Here is a 25339-nt window from a genome sequence, read left to right on the forward strand (position 1 = left end):
GACCAATGTTACACAATCTTAGCACTTTTTACAGCAGTAAGCTTTAATGACCTCCCCCTCCAAAAAAAAGTGTTAGGTTTCTTACCTGCTCGATTTGCTTTGTTTAATGTTAAATTCTCACCATTCAATACAAAATGCTGTAGTTGCAACACTTTTTCTCTAATTCTAAACTTCAGTTGGTTTTCATTAGGAATTTATACGAGATCTGACAATTAAGTTCGCAAACTCATCCTAGAAAAAGTGCTACACACCTCATGGCTGAATATCACTACAGTCACCTTCAAAGTACTCCCCTCGGGAAGCTATGCACCGACACCAGCACCTAGTTCACCCTTCAGAGCAATTTTGGAACTCTTTTTCTGGAATGTCCATCAGAGTTGTCGTTGTATTACCCTTGATGTTCTGAATGTCATCAAAATGTCTTCCTTTTAATATTTCCTTTATCTTTAGGTAAAGAAAGAAGTCATTGGGGGCCTGATCAGGTAACTAGGGAGGGTGTTCCAGTACAGTTATTTGTTTACTGGCTCAAAACTCCCTCACAGACAGTGCTGTGTGCACTGATGCATTGTGATGCAAGATCTCCTTTGGGACCATTTTTGCACACACATTTCTCATGACAAGATTTTCAGTTAAGATTTTCCTAACTTTCTCTATTGATGTTTACTTGGTCTGTTATGCTTCTCACAGTCAGCTGACGATTTTGACACACAATCTGACAAATTTTTGCAATGTTTCTATCAGTTCTGCTCATTACTGGCTGCCCTGACTTCTCTTCATCAGTGACACGTTCTCTCCCTTCAGAAAAACATTTAATCCATTTGTATGCTGCTGTTTTCTTCATGGCATAATCCCCATAATCTTGGACTATGTCCCTGATTTCACTTCTACTTTTGCCAAGTTTGACAAGAAATTGAATGTTTGTTCTTTGCCCTAATTCAAGCTCAGACATTCTCGCGATGGCACACGAAAACTCACAACAATAATGAACGCCACTCAGCAAGACACCGCCACAGGTCAACAGGAACACAGCTATGAGACACTGATATACCAAGGTTCTGAAACCTTACTGAGCTGTTTGTACAGTGCTGCCAGTATAAGCGCACGGTGGCAAGTTCACAAATTCAATTGTCGGACCTCATGTGTATGCATGTACTGACACGTAAACTGTGATTTTCCTTTACTCTTCCACAAACTACTTCTCTACTTGTGTCATAATTCCTTCCTTTTCCTTCTAGTGTGAGTGAAAAGGCTCTGGCAGAGGGCACAGAGGCCAGCACCCCATGCTCTGTGAGCCCTGAGCATTCTGGAAAGCATGGTTCTCACATGGTATCAAATATAGTAGAGAAAGTTGTTAACTAACTACAATACAAGTAGACCACAAGAACCACGTACATAGTCACACATACATTTAATAAAATATTAGTGAAGCCCTCTTGTACAAAAAAAATAAAAACTTGAAAATTTGGACTTAGGCCTGTTTTACCACTTATTAGTTCACAAATATGAGGAAGTCTCTTCTTCCACACTTCCATTTTCTGTATTATACGATTGCAAAGCCATGTGCTCTTCTTTGCCCCACAGACATCTAGCATACCTGGGCCCCTGTATTGACCTCTGGGTTGTTGTCAGCTTAAGAGGAGATCATGTACCTGAAAGTATATGGAAAATAATTAGGTGCTATACCAATGTATGAAGGATTGTTTAGCACAAATCACTGTGCTAGATGCTATGATGGATACAAGCAATTCATCACCTAGTAAGGGAGATAATGCATGTATTCAGAGGTGACACATAACAATTAGCACTACATGGGTACCAATCAGTCAGAGAGTGCCAGGGTGTGCCACAAAATAGCAGTCCTAAGTGAAAAATCATAACAATGTATTAAAAATAGAGGAAGATCTTGATTTTCTGTGTGACCAACTCTTTTATACATTATACATCTTTTATACATAATTACTCCTATGGCTGAATTCAGACTTCCTGATAAAGGGTAAAGAATTGTTGTTTGCAGTTATCATAAGCTAGTCAATGGTCCAGTTCAACAGTGTCACACCTTTGTATAGCAATGTCTATTTGCACAATTATCGTGATATTTAATTGGTTTTTGACTTATTGTTTGATAAGTGGTAAAGATAAAAAAAGTAGAGACACTAAAATTAAGAATTATGGATGTCACTTTTAATAAAATTGAAGAAAAGGCATTGTAAGGTGAGCCAAGAAATTCAAATTATAGTTTGGCAACTTAAGAAATTGTGTCATATGAAATTAACACAATAGACCAGGTGTTCAACTGTTAAGTAAAAGAATAAATCCTTACATAATATTATTAAAGACTACCTCATACTAAAGGATGAGGTATATATTTAGATTTTATTATTTATAGTATTTTTAACATAATAGGAATAAAATATTTGAGCCTGTTATTTGACTTCTAGTATCATTGGTTTTTCAACAAGTGCCCAGGAATGCATTATGTATGACAGTAGTCAAAAACTGATAGAAAATTGCTGTTGGAAATTGAATTTATGAAGATCAGAAGCACATTCTAGATGTAGAATACACCTTGATCAAAAGCCTTGAGGTAGGAAAATGCAGGGCATATGTGAGGAATGGACAATTGTTGTTGCTGACTGGAGAAGGTGATGTCTTCTGGAAGTAAATGGAAAATTACAGTTGGGAAGTTAAAAATAGTTGTAAAATAGTAAACAAGATTTTAAACATTCAACCAATCTCTTTGCAACTGTTATTCTCAATTTTACCTACATGTGTTTTCTTTTTTACAGTTAAAGGCACTTGACCATCAAATTTATGCTCTAAACTCCACTCCCAAGCTTAAGATATAATTTCAATTTGAGCAAGAAGAATTTAAGGCATTCAAGTCCAAAACACTGGGATCAACATGAAGTTATAGTTGCTGTTAATATATAAACCCTTGCCATTTGTAAAATAGGCAAAGTGTGAATATTAATTTTGGGATTCTGATCTGGCCCCTGTTGAGTGGGTCTCAGTTAGGGTAACATGGACCTGTCCTGTTTCTTGGCCGGCCATTTTTTTGGATTACCTGCCTATTATAGCCTGACTAGTATTCTGAACCATTTTGGAATAGCATCGTGTTTTCCCCTTTGTCCAGCCCAGTGGATAAGATCCTTCCATGTGATTCCAGTTATTCCCAGCACCAACTGCCTTTTTATACTCAAGGATGTCTGAATATCATCAGCCCCTTAATTTCCAAAGGCTTTCCTCTGTCCGTTTGTTGAACGTCAATTGCCCTCACTTGGTTTGTCATTTTGCCTGTTGCCTGCCCCTGAGAGTACCATGTCCTTCCTGCTGATCTTGCAGTTTTCCTGGTGATCACAGTTAACCGACTTCAGTACTAGGTCCTACCACCCCAACCTGCTTCAACTAATTGGATCATTCCCAGCCATAAACTGACAGATAACATGTTTCTTCCTCCCTAACTTTCTGTATTTTATGAAGTATAGCCAACATATTGTACCTTTGTTCAAGGCTTCCTCATGAACTATTAACCTCTTGTAATTTGTAGTATAGGAACTGAAATAACCCCTTACCTTTAAAAAAAGCGATGGAGACATGCAAACAGATGTGTATCATTCCTCAGTAAAAAATCAGAAGCTCAGGTATTCAGAGCACTGCCCGTGGATGGCATATTACTGCCACCAGTGACAGAATGGTTAATGTACTTGTGTTTCTGGGGCCAGTCCTTACTGAGAGGACAGAGGTGGACTATAATTGATTACATGCATTGTACAAGTATGTGATCAACAGCAGGAGGTGAGGGTGGATCAGCTGCTCAGTGAGGGTGCATCAGATTCCTGAAACTACACTATCTGAAGAACTGATAGTAGACACTAAAGGAACAGCAAAGGAAGGAAAACACACTGCCTACTTCCACAAACATCCAAAATCAGTGGTTGACAACCTTGGCTACCACCAGGATCAGCTGGGAAGCTTTTAAAAGCAACTGATGCCCAAACTATAACCCCAGATTCTTGGGGTTGAGGCAGGAGTCTGATGACAAACAAGGGTTGGAATTCACTACTCTATGGTCAAATTGGGGAGTAAGCAAAGATTTATGTAATCAACATTCAAAGACAGATTAATATGCACGATGGCCAGTAATATTTGCTTTTAACAACAATAGACCATGCAGGAATTTAAGAAATTCTATCATGTTACAGTTTGCCATTTGTTCACTTCCTGTTCTTCATATCATTTCAGAATTATCTAAACATTATAAAAATCGATAGATTCCAAACAATCCCGAAGATAAAATAACACCTGGCGTGGTTAAGGCTTCAAAAATACACATTCCAGGGCCCTACCACAGTCCCACTGAATGAGAATTCCCAAGAGAACGAGCTTGGGAAGCTGGATTTCAAGGAGTATCCCAGCTCATTATCATCAGGGAAGTTTCAAAAACATTGGTCTGGATACTGACAGCGGTTGGTGGACTTTGAAATTGGTGGCTTGTGATATGGGGGTGAGAACATGACAAGCACATTATGAGAGGCACACACAAGTATGGAGTTCTCCCACTGCCTGTATGGCAATCACCCAGACCTCTCACAGTTCCTCGACTACCCCATGCCCGTTCGCACATCAGGGATTTTGCATCCACTGTTTACCAGTCTGGAAACTGTGTCCCCCCACTGTTCAACAGATGAAATCCTATTCATCATTTGCCACTTTCTCAGAAAAGCTTTCCCAGCTCAGCTCTGCTCAACTAAATCAGGTGCCCTTTTAAAACCTCTTTGCATGCTTTACTTATAATAATCACTACTCTTTCTGGTTACCTATTTCTTGATAATGTTTTAGTATGCGTCTTGTACACTACAAGGTAAGCCCCTGTGGAGTAGGGTATGGCTTACATATTCACAGTTTTATCTCTAGTATTTTACAGCAATGCATACATAAACAAGTGAATACATGAATGAATAAAAGTGCTCAGAGGTAGCATGTAAAGACAAAGCGAGGTAGTGGGGAGAGAATGACTGAGATGAACGTGTGCAAGAAAGCAAGAAAGCCTTTCAAAGGGAGGCGAGGATTCTGCTAGGCTCTCAAGCAAGCAGCGAGGGCACTGGCAGAGCCTAGAGGAACGGAAACATGCCAGGTGGGCGGAAGGCTCTGCGAATGCCCTGGAGAAGAGAGACAGCGTGTATGAGCTCTGAATGAGGAGCCAGGCAGCTCGAATTAAGCAGAGAGAACAATCAGGCTATGATGAAAGTGGAGGACAGTTAGATAAAGAGTGACTCATGATCAGTTTTGATTTGACGTAAGCAGAAACTCAGAGATCCTGCAGGATTCAGAGAAGGAGAGAGATGATCAAAACAACTTGCAGGGGATGACTCACACTCTTTGTGTAGGATTGAATGAAGGGACAGGACTAAAGATACGTGAAACCAGCTAGAAGGCTGTGGTAATCAAACTGCAGTGCAATTAGGAATCAAAATGGGTGCTCTATTTTATTTGGGTATGTTCTACACAGTGCCACAAAAGTTTGACGCACCTGGGTAGAAATATGATAACAGCTGTACACTAAAAGAAGGTAAGGGGTCCTAAGAAAGAATCAGTGAGATCGGCACTAATTTTCATAGAGGAAGGCAGAAGAGTATCAATGAAGATACAAATTCACAGACCCAAAAGGCTGCACTCTGCAAAATGGATGGAGAAATACACAGGTGGGGACGTCTGAGAGCAGGAGGAAAAAATGAGCTCCCTTCTTAACATGGAGTCATAGTGTGACATTTATGAAAGCATATCCTTTATTCAGTGAGGATTACAGGACATGAGAAAGGACCTGAGAATAAGAAAGCTCGGTTATCACATGACCACAATCTCTGAAACTTGAAGAGACACGCATCGTTATCAGGGTGCTGGAGGGGATAACAACGAATCCCAAAGGCATTTTCTAGAGTATTCAGCTATATTTGATGTTCCCTTCTTTTTATCATCATATTTTGGGTAATTGCTAAAATCTTCCCCTCCCCATTTACTATTACTGTTCTCTCATCCCTTGTAGAATATCCCTAGCTTTACTATTTTTAACTCTTTTAACAGCTCCATTAAATATCTCCGGCTTGCTGAACATACATTTGAATGTCTCCCTAAAACACTCTCTGCCCCTGTATAGTATTCCTTCATCCAAACCATCCTGATTTTCTTACCTAGATTATTGAAAACCACCTCCCAACTCCCCTTCCCGCCTCTCATCTCCTGTCTTACCATTTCCTACTCATCCAGTGTCAATGTGCTTTTCTATAATTCAGATATAATCATACTTCTCCCGTGCTTAAAATCTTTAAATGACTCACTGAAACCTTCAGGATGATGGGCAGATATTACAAAAGGTCTTTTTAGGGTGTGCCCCCTGTCCCTCTCTTCCTCTTTATCCTTCTCCACGGGCAGCTTGTACTTTTCACTGCTGTCACACTTTTCATTTTCCTAAATGACATGTGCTCTCTCTTACCTCCCTACCTTTGTAAATGGTGTTAACTATAGCTATGTTATCTTTATCATCCTTTTGTTGCCTGATAACTTTCAGTCTTTTTTTTCAAAACTTCAATCATCACCCACTCTGGGATGTCTTCCCTGATTCCCTCTTCAACTCTCCCATGTGCTCAAATAGCTGATTCCCAGCTTGCCGGAATCAGAGAACTCTAATTTGTGAGCTTACTTTTTTTTTTTCCTAACTAAAATATTATCCTCCTTAAGGCAAGGATGATGTCTCTCATACCTCCATTATCTATGCCTAGCTTAGTGCCTGGCACATTGTAAAAACTGAAATACTGCTTGGAGAAATAAAAGAAAAGAAGGGAGGGAGGGAGGAGAGAGAGAAATAAAGGAAGAAGTAGCTTTTCCTCTCTCCAAAGTTTTTCCAAAAGGCTAAGAAAAAAGAGGGAGAGAGAGAGCAAAAGCCAAGTCAGCTGATATAATTCAAATAGAAAAAGATTTAGTGATTAAATGAGTTTGGCAGTCATTAAACAGCATGAAGTATTTTTCATAATTTCTCATATTTCAATAATTCCATGTGGAGCACTGCATTAATCACTAATGCCAGGTAGAGTGCTGATGAAGGGAGGTAGTATAAAAATGAGTACGTTTCCGCCTCTGTCCCCAGTGCCCTCACAGTTCATTTGGGGAGACATTCAGACATACATCGCATTGGTGCCTGACCACGGCGCATGCAGAACCAGCCACACATACAGGAGTGTGGTTCATGGAGATTTCAAAAGGCTAGTGACTCAGAAAGGATGAGTAGAAATGCTCCATGGGTGGAAAGGGAGGGAAAGCATTCCAGAGAGAAGACCAGGGCATCTCGAGGAATGACAGAGAATTTGTACTGACAGCATTTGGCCAAACACTCTCTCTCTTTACTGTTTTTGGAAACTTGGGGGTAGAGAGATATTAAAATGTAGTTTTATATCCTTTCTCAGACATTTAAGTTCTGCCACTTTCCCCCTCCTTTGCAAAACCACCTGATGGCTTACTTCTCGTCTTTTCCTCAAATTGTTTTTGTCCAATGGGCTGAGCAATTCTGCTCTCCTCATTCTCCCATGATCCCTTCAATGCAGTGTCCAGGGCACTTAATCACGCCCCTACACCCAGAAGAGCGTTCACCACCATGTACTCCCCCTGGAACATGCCAAGGAGATGGGGTGGTGATTTCATTAGTCGTCAAACCCTCCCAGTATATTCACCCTGAGAGGCATTCTGGTAAATAAATTCATCTATTATCATGTTACATGATTCACCATAATTTGTCATTGTCACTAAAGGGCTTTTCTAGTGATTCTGAAAAGAAAAATTCATGCCAGTGTAAGTGCTGGGACACCCTGTTTAGATGCTGTTAATAGTTTCTCTTACCATCAAATGGGATGTTTGGAAAGGAAAGAATACTGCCACAGCACACCCCGGCACTGTTCCCACACATGCCCTGAGCCCCTCTTGGGCACAGAACTAAGTCTTGAGTGGACTATTGTCAAAACCAGACTACAGTTGCTCATATTTGAAGGCTCTTTGTAAATCTGCAGCTTCCTTTGGGTGGTTTCATGGACATAACAGAGGCTGAGCAACTAATGTTCACCAAGCTCTGTGCATGGAGCCCTTGTTATTTCACTCATTCTCATAATCAAAGAAAAAACATGATAAATATTCCAGTTTTCTAGATATAGTTATCATACGTGTAGATATCTTCAATATTTTACTCAAGGTAACAAGTACCTCATGAATAAGTGGAGAAGCTACCAGTTACCATTTGAATTCGTATATTTGTAGGCACTTCTCTTCCTGGCAATCACTGATAAATCACAACAGTATCATCACATCCATGGGTGAATGCAGCCTCAGAAGGGTTGTAAGAAGGTCTCCAGATTCCTCCCACCAAACTGATAAGAGCATCTCAGCTCAACATGATTGCTTTGTATAGTCATTGCTTTGGTCTTACCAACTTATCTATAATATAGAAACGAGTTCAAGAGAGCCAGAAAGTAGATTTACCTAAATTGTAGGGAGTTTTCAGCTTTAGAGCTGAAACAGATCCAAATAATCACACTCCTTAAAGAAGTGGCCCCTCCTACCCAGTCATGTATTATTCTGCCCAGATTTTCCATATTGTCTTTTTCAGATTAGTCAAAAAAATACGAGTGGCTTGTGTGTCAACACCAAATTGTCAGTTGTTAGTCGTGCCTTTTAAACTGTCTCTTCTCTTCAGAAGCCATTTATTTAGACATACTAACCTTATGCTTGAGAATAATTGGGCCCTTTACAGTCTAACTATGCCTATTTACCTTTCTGCCATTTCCGTTTATTATAGAGTATATATTACTACATGGGTACAAAAGAAGTGATAGATTATAAGATTTCTAATCTATTTACTGGCAGTAAAGATTTCTTTTACCTGAGAGAATTCCAGAAGCCATCCTCTAATAACACTGAGAATTTAACATACAAAGAGCTGCCTGGCAGTGAGTTAAATGCTTATACATGAAGATGCTTATTTAATTCTCAATACAACCTTGTAAGGTCCATGCTGTTAATAACTCCATTATGCAGATGAGAAACTGAAGCTTTCAGTAGACAATGTAATTTGCCCGAAATCCCAAAACAAGTCAAGGAATGGTGTCAGTATTTGAACCTGAGAAGTCTGTCGTCAAGCTTTTGAAGCAGCACATTCACTACATAGAGCTCCTTTTGCTTCTTACTGGGACCCCTACCGCCTAGCACATAATGTGGCCACAGATAATTAAAGAGACTGCTACCAGGACAGAGTTAATTATGAAGTCACTCAGAATCATTTGAAATCCCCACCCCAACTGTAGGGCCTCCCTATCCCCCGCTGTGACTAAGGAAAAAGAGGTGCTATTATAAAAAGTAGGAGAGGATCAAAGACCACTTTACCTACTTTATGAACTTGCCTGAGGCTGCCCCATCTAAGGGACTCCAAATCATCTTTGACATCAATGACTTATGTAGCCAACCACCTGACTTTAGATAAAGAGTCAGAGAATGGCATCCGACTTGTGCCATCCAGTATTATTGTTCCTTTTCTGAGGACTAAAAGTAAAATGAAAATGTAAGGACGAAAACAATGAAGATTGTAGTTGGAAATGAAAAACACATTTTGATGTTTATTTCACTGGTCTCATGAGGCTAACTTTGTAACAAACAAAGGGATGCGGTAGATTAAAAACTAGCATTAAAATAAAGAAATACAGAAAAGAAAGAAATCAACTTTTTAGACATGGAAATATACAGATCTTCAACTTTAGTTTGTACAGCTGTTTGTTTTTAAAGCATAGAATTGTTCATCTAAAATAGAGTTGTAAACCAAAATCATCTTAGAGACCCATAAAATTCTTCTTCTAAAAGACCCCAACTTTCTTGGTTGAGGCTCAAATTATTTTGAATACATTAGTTTGTCTTGGATAATTTTGGTTTAGTTGGATTATCTGATCACTTTGCCATTTCTCTCAAAAAATGCAGTTATTTTCCTACAATCTGGAAGACTTTTTAGTGCCCAAAGTATCGTTTATAAAAATAAAGATCATTTTTACAATTGCTTAATATAAAGATTTTCTAGCCTTGGAAAGAGTTGTGGGTTCTAATCCTTGCAAATCTATAGAAAATTTCTGGTTATTCAGGAGGATCCTTTTGACACTTTCCTATCTTCCTAGGATATCGTGATAAACAAATACAAGTTGGCACTTATTTTACCTACAGAAGAGCAAACAAAACATTCAAAATAATGAAATGTGAACAACACAATATTTAACTGAGTTCCATGGGATGATTTGAAAAATCTGGTAGAACTTTGAAGAGAGGATTCCTGGAAGAAGCTGGCAATGACATTTCTCTGCATGCTTCTAAAGAAAAACATATTGATAATAAAGGAAGAGAATACCTTTTTCTCAACATTTTTGAAGAGAAAAATATACAAAAACTACTCTATGAGACTAGGGAAGACAAAGTCTCAGACCAGGGCAAGAGAAATACAGTGTTAAAGTAACTAATTTCACTCCCTGCTGATCTTAAAGAAGAATCAGGATAGTTCATGAAGGCCCTTCAGAAAGTGAAAGTAAAACTCTTCATTTGATTTAGCCCCGGTGAATGCCAAGTGTAACATGTACAACTACTGGCCCAAATCAGTAAATTATTTGGAAACAGGGGCAGGCTTTTGTGGGGGGTTTTTGTTTTGTTTTGTTTTGTTTTTATGAATTGAAAATATTGATTTTTCTTGAATCATTGACCATAAACTTGAATAATTTTTTTTTCAAAAAAATGAAAGGAGTATATTCCACACAAAAATCTTATTAGTGACTTTTAAGGCTCATTCCAGTGAAGGGAGTGCACACATCTAGTCTGCATCAGGAGCTCTTTCAATTTGTGGATTTCTGTGCAAGTTTTTAAAAGGTTAGATGTGTTACTTGTATACAGACTCAATGCAATATTTTGTGGATCTAAAACTTCAAATAAGAGCATGCTATGGACTGAATATTTCTGTCCCTTCCAAATTCCTATGTTGGAACCTAAACCCTACTGTGATTGTATGAGGAGGTGGGGCCTTTGGGAAGGAATGAGATCATGAGAGCAGTGGTTAGGTCATTAGCACCCTTGCATAAGAGGTCCCAGAGCCACCCCTTGCCCCTTTCACCATGTGAGGGAGGACAAGATGAAAAGACAACCGTCTATGAACCAGAACTATCTCTCACCAGATACGGAACCTGCCAGCACCTTGGACTTCCCAGCCTCCAGAACTGTGAGAAATAAATGTCTGCTGTTTGTAAACCACCCAGGCTACGGTATTTTGTTACAGCAGCCCAAGAAGACCAAGCGGAGGGGAAGGGAGGAAGAAGTAAGGTTTTCATTTCCATAATAATCCAAGAAAAGCTCATGCATAATTTAAACACAGTTTGCTAATGAGGATACACTAAATTTATACAAACTATGGAAAAGAGAATGGTTACAAGTTGAATGTATATTTTGTTCTTTTAAAAATGTCAAGCAACAGGATAGGAAAGATGAAATAGGTTTACAGTTATTTGATTGTGAGCTGCAAACTACATTTGGGCAATTAAAAGAATGAAGTATTGATAAGTGTGTGTGTGTGTGTGTGTGTGTGTGTGTGTGTGTGTGTGTTTGATAATATTGGAAACTATCTCTTCTCTTTTTTAGAAGTATGAGCTATATATTAAAAATAAAAAGAAATAACTGGGTTGAATAGATTTAAAAGATATACTGATATCAGTATCAAGCTCGACATTTTAAATTATTCTTAATCTTGCTATAGCTACAATCAAACAGATTTTTTTCATTAGAAACAGCACAACTTTAGGCATTTCCCAAAGCCTCAATGTGGACAGAAGCCAAAGCAAACATAAACTGAGGCAACAGCCAACACCAAAGTTTCAAACTTCTTAAAAAGAATGCAATGGTGTTGAAAATTCCATGGCTTAAGGTACAATGATGCATCCAGTTGTTTATTTCACATATTGTAATTAAATTGGAATTACCAAGATATATTTTAGCTTTCCAAAAAATCTGACAAGTATTAAAAGACCTTGAAATTTTAATCATTACAACTAAAATTAGTTAAGTAGAGATTATTTCCAGAAGAAATGTTCATATGATTGTTTCACTTACACTCAACCCTTCTCGGAAGCCCGGCCGTAATGATGACAGTCACCTCAACCTGCCTGCCTTTCACGTACAAAACAAAATACACATGCAGTCATTTGACTGCTTGGACTTTTAAATTTGGCTGTGAGTCCTTTGGAGTATAATCCCTTTACTGGAAATTAAGTTAAAGTAACTCATTCAATCTCTACATACTAGCCAGATAAACCACATTTCCAAATTCACTTTCACTCCCTTTGACCACCGCTCTGCAGATTTGGTACTGATGGCACTGAAGATGGCAGCTTTTGACAACATGTCAGCTTGACGAACAACAGTCATCTTCTGTCATTTGGTATCTGTGCTTCTCTCTTCACTTTGTTCATCTATATTGTCAACCCTGGCTGCCCATTGGACACCTGGAGGGATTTTTATTAAGGTCTGAGTGGGGTCCAAATATCAACATTTTTAAGAAACTTTCCAGGTAAATGTAATGAGTAAACAAAGTTAAGAAGTTCCTATTTACAGGGAGTTACGATGCAAAGCTGAAGCAGAGCCAGAAAGTGGCTGAGAGTGACCTCCTGATAACTACTCAGGATGCTCTGAGCCTCTCAGTGAACCAATATATGAAATACGCTCTAAAGACAGTGCTCCCTCAACGTCAATGTGCACAGAAATCACCTGGCCATTTTGTTAAATTTCAGATTCTGATTTCTAATCTGCTTGGAGGGGATGTTGTAGCTGTTGATCCACAGAGATAACACGCTGATGGTCTCTTGGGCTGTGATTTTTTTTTTTAATTTATTATCTTTGCTTGGGGTAGAGGCAGGAGTGGGAGGGAAGCCCACCTCAGAGCTTCCATTTGCCTTTCCCTATTATGTTAGCTCTTAGGACAAGGAACCTATGGCGGCATTCTTTCAACCCTGAAGTATATCTGTTCCCATTGTATACATATGTGGGGACTGGAAAATTAATTACCAGATTGATGTGTTGACCCAGTGAGCTGGATCTGGGCCAGGATTCCATCTTTTAAAACTAACCCATCTGTGCTTCTCTCTCTAAGAGAAGGAGTCTTGGTAATATTTTGGATCCCAGAATATCAAGCTCAACCTATGCCCTATGTCCAACAATCTTCAAAATATCTGAGTATTATTTCCCTTTATTGCATGAATGGTCACAGTTTGTTTTAGGGGGTTATTATAGACATCTGCTATGGTATGACAAGATGCTTCATCATGAGGATCCAGCTTTTCCTTCAGTCAGTGATTTAGGATCTAAAAATAATGTGAGTTCCAAAAGTTGGACAAGGAATCATATGTTTTATTGGGGCAACTATCCAACACATCTTTGATTTATTTTGGCATATAAATTTTGTATGTTGGGCACACACTCTTATTGTGTTCCCATTTATCTTGCACCTAAGAATATCATGTTCTATAATACCTCCATAGTTCTCTGTAGAGCTCCCCCTGGCTGTCTTTCAGACCTTCCTGCTAATTATGACTGCACATACACTGCTTCTAAAGTTTAAGTTCTGCCTTTTGGTCTCTGTTATTCTGGACCCCCTCATCCTCACGCCGTCAGGAAGCCCAGTTCTTTAAAATCGTCAGTGGCACCCTCGACCTATAAGAGACGTTCATCACTGAGCTACTCAGAAGTGCTGCAGCATGGTACCCCCTGGTTAGAGCATCTTTTATCAGTTTGGTAGGTGGAGTTTCCTCCAGGTTCTCCCACAGTTAGCTGGGGTTTTCCAGCCGACATTGTGTACCTTCTTCAGAATGTTCACACCTCTCAACCACTTGACCCCTTGCTCCACTCTCTGCCACAGTAATTCTAACCTCCCTAATTTACTCAGTGAGGGCCATCACTCTTTCAAGCTTCCAAGAATGGGAGCATGTTAGCACTGTTTCCTAAGGTCCTCAACAGGGTAATAAATCTTAGATCACAAGACAGTGCACATAGTGGATGAACTCTCTTTTATCCATAGTTGGTCCACCCCCCCACCTTCATTCAGTACCCTCAGAAACCAATCCCATATATGCCCTCGGGGCTCCGACTGGTACACATTGCCTAGCCTTGCAGCACTTTTTATTTAGTGTCAGAATGTCTCTGGCAGAGCAATGTTGTGACTTGACCTTAGTTATTTTTCTGGTGGCTGGTAGGAGAGGTGAGGACAGATCCTGAAAGGGTGTGTATCTGTGTTGTGAGCAAGAGGCTTCTGGATTGTCTTAAAGCAAGGGAGAAATGTTAGACTTTAACAGGTAAAAATAGGCTACATCTACAGGTCCAGTGTCCAAGAGAAGCTAAAGATTCAAGATTTCCAAGTACATTGACCCAGATGCCTCAGGGTCCAACATCTTTGCAAACATGGTTCTGAGTACAGTAGTTTTGCCAGGGATAAGGATTCAACAGTCTCTGGAGTTTTTCTGCCCTTATGATTAAGTCCAGGCCTTACCCTCAGCTGTTTTTGTTGTTTGTTTGTTTGTTTGTTTGCCCTCTAGCTATTGGAATTGGGAGTCTCTTTATATGCTGCATAGGCGATCCTCTGGCTTTCACACATCACCTTAAATTATGATTATTTACCTTCTGCCTTTCATTGTCTTTTTCCAGTAGCACCCAACAAGAACCAATTTCCATAGTCCCTCTTATTACTTTCTTCAAACTTGTTTAAATTTTCTAATAAAAAAAATTTATCTACAATATGTATTTAAATAGGTGCTTAAATTCTGTAATAATGTTATAACTAAGGTTGTTTCTAATTTCTCTCATTATAACTAACTAAGCAAATTGTAAATTACTTTTTCCCATCTATTTTGTTGAGTTAAATTACTAGAAGAGGAATTTCGTGGTCAAATTAGGTAACAGACTATTTGGGGTGATCACTTTGGGAGGTATATAAATGTCTAATCACTATGTTGGTTTGTACACCTGAAACTAATACAATATTGTATGTCAGTGGTAATTGAAAAATAAATTTAAAAAAAAAAAGGAAAGCATTTTGGTATGTACTGGCAAACACGTTCTGGAAATGTTAGACCAGTGTACACTCCCACTAACAGTGAATGTGAGCACCTGAGCCCCCAGAACCATCCCAGCTTCTGTAGTATGAGTCATGGTAATTTTTGCTAACTTGGCAAGATAATATGGCATTGCCTTTTTTGTTTTTAATATTTTGAGTTTCAAATACGTTAGTGGCTATTTCTGTTTTTCTATCGTAAATGGCCTATCTAAATTCTTTGGGACGGTCAACAACAGTGCTCAGAACAATGCAGGGCATCAGGTGCAGTGTTTGCAAACTGTTCTCTGAAAACTGTTGCATGATTTGTACCGAGAAACTTTAGGGTTTGGAAAAAGGGAGCAATTTTGGGGGAAGAGAAGCCATGCTGTGGTGGAGGAGAAGGTAAGAGGCACCACACACACACACACACACACACACACACACACACACACCGACACACAGTCACACTTTATTTCAAAAAGAATATCTACATTGATTTTTATCTTATTTGACTTCACCTTAAGATTTTATTTTAAGTAAACAGTCAAGTAAAGCCACTTTGAAAACTACCACTTCTTGCTCAATCTCCCAGTGTTTCAGATGACGAGAAAAGTGAATCTCAGAAATGAAATGCTAGAGGACTCTGGGCAGTCAATTGAAGACCTGCACCTCAGGCTGGTGCCATCGAAGCAAATAATCACCTACACTCTATTGTCTTAAGATGTTTTCTTTTCTGATTACCCAGCCAGAAAAATAGTTCAAGGTGATTCAAGTGTAAAAAGTACTAAGGCGTTCTCCTAAAAACCAGTGACTTCCCTGGAGGAGGGGGTGAATCTCTTTCAATAAGCCCTTTATTACTAGACATCTTCTGTATCTGGCTTTCATGTTCTGTGGTTCTCTAGATGCAAAGCAGCCTCATCATGTGGATTTTTAGATGTACATATAAACAACAGAAATTTATTTCCCCAGTTCTAGAGGCTGGAAGTCTGAGATCAGGGTCTTCTTCCAGGTCACAGACTTTTCATTGTACGCTCACATAGCGCAAGGCAAGACCCACATGGATTTCTCTAGACGTGTTATTTTAAACGGAAGATCAAAGATTAAGTCAACTGCCACAGTTTTCTACCTATTGTGTACTGGGATTCACATTTCCCTTATTTCTTCTAAATATCTAATTGCTAATGTTTTCTAAAGAGTGGTGAGTACATAATTTACCAAATCGTAATTTATCCATTTGCCTTGGATTTGAGGAACATCACTCTAGTTATTCAGTCCTTGGACATCACTAGGGCTGAAGATACATTTCTATTTTAGGTTTTACATATTTTTAGCAGTTGTTTTCCGTTCATGTACTTTTGCCCTAAAGCAGTTTTAAGAGAGTACAATTTTAAACATCAAAAAGGAATAATGATAAATACTTTACTTGAACTTTAGGACTACCAACATGTTCTGCACTCTAAAAATAATCTTCATTATTTCCTGTTTTTCCTCTTTTTCTATTATTAACTCTTTATCTTCTTATTCAATACTTTATATCTTATGATTTTACCATTCATTGTGTACCGTCTACGTGTGAAGAAATGTATCTGCATCACCTCATTTAATCCTCACAGTAACAAATATTTAGGAGTGTTACGGACTATTATCTCTATTTCATGGATGCAGAAATGGAGTATTAAAGAGGTTAAGTTTCAAATCAGGCTTTAAATCATGGTTCATTTGTTTCTGAAATTCAAGCTTTGAGCCAGTACATTTTATGCTTCCCCCACACCCCATGGTACAGAAAGAAATTCTGCAATCGTTTGGATAGTTCCTTTGATTGAGCCTTAATTTATACGGTCGCTCCAAAATCTCCAAGCTAAATTTTAAATTATAGAAATTTTTATTAGAAATATAGTAAAATATTCTTTATAATCACAGCTGAATCTGTCAAGATGTAACATTCTGAAGACATCCTATAACAGATACAAACACTAAATTGCCATCAGACCCTTTAATATTCAGAAATCTCCTTGTGCATTAAAATGAAAGTACAGATCATAATGGTTCGGTTTGTAAAAGCATAGCCTCTAGAAAGCAGGGCTTTATTTGGCCAAAAGTACAATATATATAGTTAAATGTGAACCTAGAACCTTGAATTCAGAAATCAGGGACAAGTTTGCTAGATTTGTCTCCTTTCAGAAACCACATCCTTTGACTTTCTAATTTTGCTCACAGATAGACCTTCATTTCTTGGATGGATATAAAGTGATAGAAATAGTAAGAACTATACTCCTGAATTAATCTAAAGATAACCTAGTAAATTTCTATTAGCATATGTATTATATCAGTACTACAGACAATTTTGAAAAATCATTAAATGATCAGGATTCTTTTTGGCCCAGTAACTGTTTTGATCATATTTAAGATCTGAAAAGGAAGAGAGAATTATATCGACAAGATTGTTACCATCATTTATGGATAATGAAAATTATCTAGAATTCAGCTTCATATTTTTATATCTGACAACACTGGGGCATGAAACTATGAAGTATATTCTACTTGCCTTACATTTTTATATAATTGGCAAAGAATGTGTACTCCTCTTCAAATGGATCTCATTGACAAAATTTTTGTGAGATGACAAATAGGCTTCTTTGTACATCAGTTTGGCAAATAAACTCTATGGGGCTAAACAACTTTGTGTAATGTCAACGGAGAACATAAATCAGGTCACAGAAAGTTCCCGAGATGATATTTCAGTATGCCGTTAAAATCCATTTGCCTCATTGTTATGTTGGTTGCTGTTTTCAAAGCAGGCTCTGTATCTGCTGGTTACTGTCCTGTTATTGATTAACATGGTTTCTCCTGTGTATCAGTGTTTTTGTTTAAATTTTTGAGAGATAGATCTAATGGACCCAGATCACCCTTTGATGACAGGGCATAGGACTCTTCTCACCAATGTGACTTGTGCTGACATCATAGCACATGACAAGCAGGATTGTTGACAGTTCCATGGAAGAGTGGAAGCCCATGAAGTCTTCTTCAGGCTGGGACCAGTTATCTGAAGGTCTAGGGTCTGCTTATTTATAGAATTTTTTTTTTTGAGATTTCACTGGAAATTTACAATAAAGCTCAAATTTTCTTTGAGCTAATTTGAGTAGGTTACTATTCTTTCCAAACAAAGAAACTATTCTAGAAGAGATTCTAACAATTCTAAAAAATTTCACTTCCACTTTTTATGTCTTAAAATATATAGTTTCCTATTACATATTATTATGTCTTTGAAAAATTACCTTTTTTTTAAGAGAAAGTGAAAAATTAAAATATTCTCCACTTCTATGAAACTAGGCACCAACTCCAGCATATAAAAAATGAACAAATGAGGGCACTTATGAGAATTAGGAAGTAGAAAAAAGGAAGAGAGAGTAGGAAGGAGAACAATTTTTCCCTTTGCTTTTCTTTCCCACAGATTTAGGTGTTAGATGGGAAAGTTGTTCTAAATTGAAATACATTAAGTGGGTATCCCTGAAATTAGAATGTTAGGTTCAGAGTGTGACTTTGCTAAATTTAGCTGGCTGGCCTAGGAGCAAATATCTCTGGAGGAACCTAATTTCTCATTCTTAAATTTGGTTGAATAACTTTCAGTTTTTAAGTGGTTACCTTAGGTTCTATAAAAACAGACTAAAGCCCTTTTAGGTAGTCATAGTAACTAAACAAATAGGTGGCTCCATTAGATATTTATGTTATCCTTCTGGACAAGGATAAGACAATAATCCAAGATAAAACTGTGATCTGGTTAGGGAGCTTGATGGCAAGAAGACTGAAGCTTCTTCCTCAGATGCCCAAAAGAGTATAGACCCTCTACAGCCCAGGTCAGGGACCCAGAGTAGTTCTAGACCATAACACAGGATCCTTCCTCAATTAGGAAATCTTATTAACTCAAATTCTTTATTTCCTTTCCACCGAAAGACATCCATTTACATGTCCAATATACTCTGGAATTGAATAGTGCCTGGACAAAAAGTGTGGGTAATGAGTCATGACAGGTGGCAGCTTGATCTTTGTCCCAAGATCTCCTTTTGGCAGGTGCTACAAATCTATAATCTAGATTTGCCTAGATTCCTGATCCTAGTTTGCAAATCTTGTCAGTTTGTAGGGTTCTGAGCTCTAAATTCTTGCCTGAGGACCTCACCACCTCAATTGTAAGTATGTGACTCTTGGTTCTTTCTTGGCTGCCTAGTGTCAATCCTACTACTTTGATGACCTAAGAGAGACACTTGGGGTACTCCAACTCAAGACTGTTTTCAAACATCCAGAGTTTACTGTCTGGATTTCCAGTATTTCCCTGTCGGCTATTTCCTTGCCTAACCCTTTGGTCCTTGGCTCTTTGTTCCTGCCAGCCGCACTCCTGGTATTATCATCCTTAACACTTGCCTCGTTGCATACAACAGGCTAGGTGCGTATCAGAACAGGGGCATGTATGTATATTTAACCCTTATTAAAAACTATGATATAGGGGTGGCTGGATGGTTCAGCTGGTTAGAGCACAAGCTCTTAACAATAGGGTTGTCAGTTCAATTCCCATGTAGGCCAGTAAGCTGCACCCTCCACAACTAGACTGAAGACAACTAGCTGCCACTGAGCTTCCGGAGGGGCGGCCAGATGGCTCAGTTGGTTAGAGTGCGAACTCTCAACAACAAGGTTGCTGCTGGTTCAATTCCTGCATGGGATGGTGGGCTGTGCCCTCTGCAACTAAAGTTGAAAACGAACTTGGAGCTGAGCTGTGCCCTCCACAACTAGATTGAAGGACAACAACTTGGAAATGATGGGCCCTGGAGAAACACACTTTTCCCCAATATTCCCCAATTAAAAAAAAAAAAAAGAGTGAAAAAAACTATGATACAAAGATTATTAGCCCCATTCTTATGAATGAGAAAACTGAAGCTCAAAAATCATATATAACTTGCTAAAAAAAGAGAGAATACACTGAGCTCACAGTAGGACTTCTGGCTCCACTTCACCACTGAACAGAGCAGAATTGTATCTATGACACACCATTCGGAGTTAGATGTTTGCCTTTATCTTTGGTTTGCTTTCCTTCACTTCTTTGTAGAGTTTGTTTGTTTGTTTGTTTGTTTGTTTTTTCTAAATAAACCTTGGCTATTTCAACGAATCAGTTTCCTGGAAGCCAACATTCACTAGTAGTTGTATTATTCAGATTCTTCCTGAACTTCTTGACCTTCAGTTGAGACATAAGGGGAAACAGCATGATGGTTAGTTAATACATAGGCTTTGGGACTGAACAAACGTGGATTTAAGTTCTGGCACCCAAGTGCATAACTTGCGTCTAATTACTTAACATCTCTATTCTTGTATGAGACTGTGCATGTAAAACTTTTAACAGGACCTGAGAAATGATGAAGAGGAGGTGTTCAGTAAACACTAAGTACTATTGTGCTATTATTTCATAACTATTATCCATTATTATATTCTTACAATGCACTCTCCCAATCCTTTATTCTGAATTGAGGTCAAGCAGAGAGTAGGGCAAGTAAAAGTTAAGTGGCATAAAAACCAAAGACTTAAAACAATATTTCTCTCTTTTCTTTAGCATATGTTCTCAACTGCCTATCGAGAGAAGAAAACACATGGGGATGAAAGCTTCAAAGCTTAGAAAGGAGGAATAGATGGTCACACTCCAGTTCTTTTCTAAGAATTCAATTGATCTATTATAGTAAATAATCACTTTGGAACTAGGTGTAAAGAATGGTTAATGGAGTTTTAATAGAGATTAGCTACATGGAACCAGATTAATGAATGGAAGGTGAACCAGAATTTACTAATGAAATGCAGAATTTCTCCCCCTGGACCATTGATCCAGACATGGTTGAGTTGTCATAATATTTCATACCATAACAGCTTTAACCACAGTGCCAGGGCCACTTTGCTCTCCATGATTTTGAGGCAGACTCTAGTCCAAAAATACTTTTAAAAAATGGAGTGCACATTCTCTTAATGGCTAACTGAGTAACCTCTCATAAGCTCCTTCAAGTGCTTTAACCCTATATTTGTTCATCCGTAAAAGTAGTCCCTTCTTATATTGACTGCCTACAGATTCACCAGTGAATGGCGAATACAAAAATCTGAAAAACAATTTTAAGTGCAAGTGCATTGACCTGCTGTCCTGTCATCCCAGTGTTAAGTAAACTACCACAGATCATTTAGTGTCTCTGGCCTCCATTTTCTCTTCCATAAAACAAGCATCTTAATGGTATATTTTGTGTGGTTTTGTCATTAACAAATCACTCTCCCATGCCTTATCACAGTTTATATAACAGCCCCCTAACCTACTGCCTTAGGTTGCTGTGGAGATAAAACAAGTTAATAGGTATGAAAAGCTTTCGAAAATTAAAGAGGCCAGTCAAATGCAGGCAGTAATAATGGTTTTACAATATAATTAGAAAATACTACAGAGAAAAACCATGTTTCCATTGTTTAAGCAGACACTGTTCTTGACCATTAACACAGACATCCACTAGATTTTTTAGCTAGTGAGCATTTAATTTGTGTTGCTGAGTTCATAAACCAGCCAGTGCCTGGTAATGCAGAGGGCATGGCCACCACTGGGGGAGAGCCTCATCAGCTCTTTGCCAAGTGCAGCCTCTGATGGGCTCATTTCGAACAATGACAGCTTATAGCTGTTATTCCAAGAAACCCACACAATGTAGAACTGCTTTTCCTTTTACACTTCCTACTGGTGTAGTAAATAGTAACTTTTTGCCAACCATTCATAAACCACTATGCCACACACATCTGAAGTAACTATTTTGAGATATTCTAAAAAATAAGCAATCTTTAAAACAGCTCAACATTTTTCAATTCTCATTTTCTCTGTGAGCTCATGATTTAAAAGCATTTACATAATGAAAACTGCATTTGAAAAGCACATAATTATGAGGAATTTTAAAAAACATATGGCATAAGAATGCAATTTGAAAAGTCCTAGACTCAGGAAAGCAGCAATCTATTTTTGCTCTAATTTAAAAACTTGCAAATCTTAAAAAAAAATATTTTAAACACATAGTGGAGCAGTCTCAAGTAGTCAGTGAAAATTTTGGCAGACATTAAATGAGTTACTGGTATATTTTCCACTTATTGCCATTTTAAATATCTTTTTCCATGAATGCAAATTGTGACAATGAAGAAATATATAGATAAGATTATGAAATTAGCTAATTGCTAAGGTTCATTTAAAAGATTGAATGACTTTGTATGTTTAAAATTTAATGATAATATATTATATGTAATATAATCATTTTAAAAATAGAATTCAGCACTTCACAGACACCAGAATATCAGTGGTGAAAATTTATAAACTTGTATACTGTCAAATTCTAAGAGCATTCAATAGAACTATTCAATTGGTAAACAGGAACTTGTTGAGGACTTTTTAATGTATAAGTAATATAGAGCTATAATGGTAAGAATATGTGGGAGAAAAAATTCTCAGAAGAGAAAGCAAGTAAATGATGGATCCCTCTGCTTCATCCCCTTTTAACCAGCAGAACCAGACCACAAAGAATTGCTTTTCTGAAAGCTTACAGGCAATGAATGCTGACTACCAGTCACAGTCACCTTCATGTTCAAAATTCCAAGATCTATTCTACACCTCTAAGAGAAATAATACCTTTAAATCTGAGGATTATGCCAAATTTCATCAAATAGGAGAGCTCTTACAAATACATATCAGACTTAAGCCTTACAAAACTCTTCACTTATTTGTGACTTGGGAAGTTTGTATTTTTCTTTCTTAATTTTCAATAGGTAAAAAAAAATAAAACACTGTTTAAAAGTTAAATGAACCAGATTACTATGAAAGATTTATTTCTTGTATGAGAAACAGAACAGAGCGTATTAGGAGATGATGATAAGATTCTTAGAAATTAAAAAAAAAGCTGATTTTAACTGCTTAGTTGCTATGTTCTAAAATCAGTAGGAGACAGAGAGTACATGTTTAATTATAAACTAATGATTCTTTAAGGAAACAAACATTCTTTTCTTATTTTAGACCCTTTTTTGAGTATTTTAACTACTTCATAACTCAATTAACATCTTATAACAACTCAAACTATTTTCCTCACTTCAGGACTCACTTATCAAACTCTTCCTGTTAGAGGTGCCATGTTATCTAAAACATCATCAATCCATCAAAATCCTCATCTCCATAAATACAATCTTTTTCTACCCAAACCAGAAATCTTGAAGTTAACCTAAGTTCCTCTCTTTCCATTTCTTGCAATATCCAATCAAGCCATGTAGATTTAGACCTCTCAAATCTATCCTATGTTTAGGCTTATAACTTTCCTTGCCTAAAATATGCAGTAGCTTCGTAAACTCCCAGAAGAAATGACATGTAAACTGAGCCCAAAGATAACCAGCTACTAGTCAGATGGAAGGATGTTGAGTCTGAAAGACTCTCACTGAAAAAACACCTGTTTAGGTCTCTCTAAGCTAGGAAACAGCACCTTCTATTAAACGACTAATAGCTCTATATAGGTTAATCCAGGAGATCAAGGATGAATTGAGACGAGTACATAAATCCCAAAAGGTCAGGAACATTATTTTTTCACTGCTGAATCTCCAATGCCTAGAGTAGTACTTGGCATTTAGTGGGCATTCAGTACATATTTGTTATATTAATGAAGAAATGAATAAAGTTTAAGAGCTAAAAGAGTCTAAAGGGCCTTGCAGGCTTTGTTAATATTTGAACATTCTTCAATGGGAAGCCATTTAAAGATTTTAAGCTGCAGGGTAACATAATCATATCTACATTTTAGAACTATCACTCTGACTATTGTATGGAGAAAAGATAGAAAGAGGAAGGCAAGTTCCATGCCAGGAAGCTAAATAAGAGGACATTTTACTAATCAAAGAAAGAGAAAGATGTTAGAGGCTTAGGAAGCTAAAATGAGGATGAGTGTAAGTAGATATTGGAGGAATTTAAAGGAGATTGATCCCTAGGATTTAGAGATTAATGACGTAATAGAAGATGAGTGGTAGAAGAGAGGAAGGAGGCAAGGGTAATGATTTACAGCTTTGGCAACTAGCTGAAAGGCTAACTGAAACATGGAACATGGGAGAAGAAAGAGGTTTGTTTGTTTGTTTTTAATTTGTTTTGTATTTCAAGGTATGTATTACTGTGTTAGACCAGAGACATAGTGCATGTGATATGTCAAAAAGACATAAGCAGATGAATATATGGGTCCAGCATTCAGGAAAGCAATTATCAGATACAAATATAGATTTAGGAGTAACTCTTAAAGTTGGAATCAAGGAAGCGAAGGCAACTCCAGAGAGGAGATGGCATGAAGAGGATTCTGTCAAGTTAAAAAGAAGGAACATCCAGAAAAGCAAGGTTGTTTTTTTTTAAAAGGGAGAGCTATGTGATATGAAAATAATAGTAAAAAGCATTACAATAAGAGGCACAATCAGCAAAGGATATATTTTTTAAAATGCCTATTTGTTGATTTTGAAACAAGTAGGTTGTCTATAATCTTGGTGAGAGTAGTTTCCACAGAGTTCTTCATGTGGAAGCCAGAGCACAGTAAGCTGAAAAGTAAGTGGGAGGTGAGAAAGTGAGGAAATGTCTGTGAACAGCTTCTTCAGAAAGTCTGCCTATAAAAGGGAAAAGAGCTAGACCAGGTAGAGCAGAAGAGTGTGTCAGATCCAGGGAAGGCTTGAGATTTTGTTTTAATTATAAAAGACACTTAAATATGTCTACATAATGGTGACAGGGCATCAGTAGATAGTCAGCAGTTACAGATTTAGGGGAGAAAATAGAAAATGCGAGTAGATAAAGATCTCTGATCAGTCAAGATGGATAGGGATCCAAAACCCAGGAGAAAACTTAACTTTAGACAGAAAGGGGAGTATCTCTGTATAACAAGAGAAGAGAAGAAAGGCAGAGAGTAGATGCAGGAAAGGTAGGATATGGCTTCTCTATTTTTTGTGAAGTCTTATGCTCAGCTTGAGGATTGAGGTACAGGAAGAGAAAGTTTAAAGAAAGTTAAGAAAAGTTTGAAATTGCTGTTGTTGCAATGGGAGAGGAAGGTGAGAGTGAATCCTATAAAGTGCCTTATGGCACTGCAACTCCATTGGGGTTAAGGCCATGAATTTCATAAGGAAAATTTGGCATATTGTGTAATTTTTATTCTAGTAGTTCTT

The sequence above is a fragment of the Rhinolophus ferrumequinum genome, chromosome 3 (genome assembly GCF_004115265.2).
Source record: "Rhinolophus ferrumequinum isolate MPI-CBG mRhiFer1 chromosome 3, mRhiFer1_v1.p, whole genome shotgun sequence".
In the NCBI taxonomy this organism is placed as follows: domain Eukaryota; kingdom Metazoa; phylum Chordata; class Mammalia; order Chiroptera; family Rhinolophidae; genus Rhinolophus; species Rhinolophus ferrumequinum.